Genomic DNA, 4,132 nt, shown 5'->3' on the forward strand with positions numbered 1-4,132 from the left:
GTCCTGGGTTCCATCAGCCTGGGTTTCTTCCCCTGGTGTGACTGATCTGAGTTTCACAAAGAAAGCCTGGCCAATGGTGGCTGCGCTGAGCCTCATAGTAGAGTTTTTCATACAGCAAGGAAGAGCCCTCTGGGACCCTCCTCTTCCTCATCCCTCTCCGCATCTCCTCCTTCTCTTCCTCCTCCACTTCCTACTCCCAGCCCATGGTCACTTCTCCAGCTGCTCCAGCAGTGGGTTGCCTTATGGAATCGGGGGTCTTAACGCTGCTGGTCCTGACGATGCCAGTTGAGCATCAGGATGAGCTGCTACCACTCCTGCTTCAACTCCTCCATCTGGGTTTTCAGCTCCGCATTCATGAGCTCCAGTCACTCAGATTCCCGCTGCAGAAACTCCCTTCGCTACTTCATCTTGTTCCGGCACGGGGCTGCCGCCACTTTGTTCTTTTCCCTGTGCCATTTCCTCTGCTCCTCTTCCTCGTCTAGCTCATTTTCACAGGTTGAGACCTCTTGCCAAGTTTCACCTCCAGGAAGTGCAAAGGGGCGATCACGGCCCCAGTGTTGTGGATGTCAGCGTATTTCAGCTCCTCTGCAGTCAGGGCTGAGCTGGGGAGTCCGGTTAGGGGGCCAAGCCCTGGCTGAGAGCCCACAGTCATGGAAGGGTCTGGGATCTGCCCAGGCATCATAGCAGGAGGAGTGGCAGTCCAGCCCTGCAGAAGCCACAGCAGGAGGCTGCAACCCTGGGGCATGGGCCAGGCTGCAAGCACCATGCCCACTCAGGAGACGCTGTGGCGCCAGCCCTGGCTTGCAGCATCCACCACTGCCAGCACCTCCCACCGCAGCTGCCCAGTGTCCCTCCCACAGGCTGTGGCCTGGGTCTCCCTCTTTGAGGCGATTGATTGCGGGGCTCTGCCTGCTTGCCTCATCGCTCCTAACCACTCACCTGCCTACCTGATCTCACCTAACCACTCGCCTGCCTACCTGATTGCCCCTAACACTCATCTGCCTACCTGATCGCCCCTAACTGTTTACCTGCCTACCTGATTGCCCCTAACTGCTTGCCTGCCTAACTGATCACCCCTAACCATTCGCCTGCCTACCTGATCACCCCTAACCATTTGCTGGGGGGCGGGGCCAGCCCAGGGAGGAGCTGAGGTGGTTCTGGTCTCTGGTTGTTCTGGTCACTGGGCTTTTATCATATAGGATTGTTACACCTTCGAGCAGAAGAGCTGAGACCCAAATGGCATCAGTGGGGCAGAGTAGGGGGAGTGGGATATGTGTGTCTCCTGTAAAGGCCAGAGAGCTGGTTGAACTAGGTGCAGGTGGGGACCAGGTGTAGGCGGTTCACTGGAAACTGAGTGAGGTGGTCTACTGGAAACTGAAGGCTGTTAACCTAAAACAAAAATAACAGGAAACCGCTGGGAGAAGCAAGAGCCCCAACTGGGGCATAATGTAAGGATGTGCCTAACATTCCAGCCTCTCTCTCTTTTTTTCCTGTAAGTTGGGGTTCCTATAAGCTGGGGTTCCTGCCAGCTGGGGTTGTTCCTCTGTAATTTCTTCAAGCTTAGGTGGGATGTAGAGATGTCCCTAATTAATTGGCTATTGAGGGAGGGGATGCTCTCTAGTGTAGGTCTGAAATAGCATCATTTCCCCTATGGATCTATTGGTAAAGGGTGTCCCAAAATTCACGCAAGAAGTAATTTTGATAGGAAACACAGGTTTATAATTTAAAATTGTAAATTTTTTATTGATTCATAAAGTATACAGTATAAGGTTATGTATCGGGTGAATGGATTATCATGTCGCGATAGCGAGCACCATTAACTGTTATTGCCTGAGAAGCCACATTTTCAAAGAAGAATGGTCCGATGATGCCTCCAGCCCCAAATCCGCACCAAACAGTGACACGTTGTGGATGGCTTGGTTAATCGACAAAATTGTCGCATTTGGGGTTCAGAAAATTCAGAAGTGATTGTTGAGAAACAAATGCATTCACAACGTGTCACTGTTTGGTGTGGATTTGGGGCTGGAGGCATCATCGGACCATTCTTTGAAAATGCGGCTGCTCAGGCAATAACAGTTAATGGTGCTCGCTATCGCGACATGATAATCCATTTACCTGATATGCTATTCCATACATAACCTTATACTGTATACTTTATGAATCAATAAAAAATTTACAATTATAAATCTGTGTTTTCTATCAAAATTACTTCTTGCATGAATTTTGGGACACGCTTTAGTTGCTGAATGCAGTTTTTGTGGAAGGAGGAAAGGGTTCTTAGGATGCATGGGCCAAAGATGAGTACCAGGAAGTGCAGTAAGAGAGGTCCAACTAGAGGTATAAGCCAGGAGGTCCAGTTAAGATTCTGTAGCCAGGTGCCCAGGATTCTGAAAGTTGTCGGACTTTTGAGTTCCTATCAACTAGCTTCTTGGTCCCCTCCCTTACTGTGCCAGACTGATTGCCTTAAAAACAGCATTCTTCTTCTAGGAATAGGCATAGCCCTCCTTTCTCAGCTGTGAGGAGGTTAAGTCCTCTCTGATTTTGGAGGGTAATTGCTGCCAGTGAATCTATCTGGTCCTGTACTACAACAATACTTTGGGCAATTTCCTCTAAGCTATCTGCAAGTTCTTTGGACAGGCTCTGATAGTAGAAAAGGGAGGTTGCCAGTCCCTCTCTCTCAGTGCCTAGGCCTGTAGCTATTCCTAGGCCAGCAAGGAGGGGAAGGGGGGCAATTCCCCTCTTGGTTTGAGGGTAAACAGTGAGAGGAACCTTAAAGGACTGGTTACTAGGGGCAATGTCTATCTCAGGGGTGAGATAGATTAGGGTACAGGTCCTAGTCCAGTTAGCTGGGAGGCAGAGATAGGTATTGGTACTGCACAGAAAGGAGATTCCCTGCTTTTCTAAGCAGAAATTGTTCTCAGTGATGAAGAGGTGAGTAACCTTGTTGTTCTCATTTCCCAAACAAAGAACGTTCCAGCTAAGGTTGCCCCCATAAGGGGCTGAAAAGGGCCTTTGGGGGTTGAATTGCGTAGTCCCAGTGGTGGTATTCTCAAAAAATACATATTTCCTCTCAGTCTCCACCCAAAATTCAGAATGGGTGAGGCCATGCGAGGGGAGTCGGTGACAGATTGGAATTGTGAATTGTAACTCTGCCATGGGAAATAGCCATTGGAGGGAAGGGATCTATCTAAATAGAACTGAGATGTATCGGTCGTTGGGAAGGTCACTGAGATAGCCACGCTGAGAATCAAACGGATTTCAGAAAAGGGGCTATTTGGGTGACAAAACAGCCCAGTCAGAGGAAGGCTGAAGGTTGAGAGTAAAGTTTCATAAGCTTTGATCAAGATATCCTAAAACCTTTCCTGTAGAGAATGTTCTGTTGATGTAAAGAGGTGCCTGATATGCTAGGACAGTGTTGATCGTTACTGGTCCTAAAATGGGGAATTTGTTGGATGAGTGTTCAGTTATATTGTTTAAATATGACTGGAGCCCTGGTCAACTTGGCTCAGTGGATAGAGCATTGGTCTTCAGAATGAAGGATCCTGGGTTCGATCCCCAGTCAAGGGCACATACCTCAATTACAGGCTCGATCCCGGCCCTGGCTGGGTGTGTGGGGGAGGCAGTCAATCAATGTGTCTCCCTCACATCAATGTTTCTTTTTGTGTGTCTCTCCCTCTCCATTGTCTCTAAAAATCAATGGAAAAAACTATCTTTGGGTGAGGATTAACAACAACAACAAAAAATTTCTAAATATGACTGGTGTAACTGAATGGTTCTTCCTGTGAGTTTTCCTCTTGCCATTTCTATGATTTGGAAGTTATAAAGTTTATCGAGGCACATGAGTTAGAACAGGGGCTCTCTATGTTTCTTATAGTGGAAGGATAGACTGGAGTCAGCTCATGCATGTAAGGAGGTTGGGGTTGCCATGTAGCAAGTTGATGAGAGAGGAAGACAGAGCCAGCAGTGTGGCATGAGAATGGGGCTGGTGGTGTTGAGGAGGTGATGTGTTAGGTTGACGGTTCAAGAGAGATAGTGAAGACTTAGGAGATGTTTAAGAGGTTTGGGTAGACATGCATACAGAATAAGAGGAGGAGAAGGCTTAGTGGGTCATTGTAGACTCTTAACAGCGATG

The 4,132-nt window shown here is 48.3% G+C and overlaps 1 pseudogene across 1 annotated transcript; it reads right to left on the reverse strand.

Annotated features, from left to right (window-relative positions):
- Positions 1-207: 207 nt before the first annotated feature.
- On the reverse strand, positions 208-700 carry LOC308530260 (jun dimerization protein 2-like; annotated as a pseudogene). The gene has a single exon. The product of its transcript is annotated as a jun dimerization protein 2-like (transcript).
- Positions 701-4,132: the final 3,432 nt, after the last annotated feature.

Source organism: Myotis nattereri (genome assembly GCF_964212035.1).
Source record: "Myotis nattereri genome assembly, chromosome: 1".
NCBI classification, from domain to species: domain Eukaryota; kingdom Metazoa; phylum Chordata; class Mammalia; order Chiroptera; family Vespertilionidae; genus Myotis; species Myotis nattereri.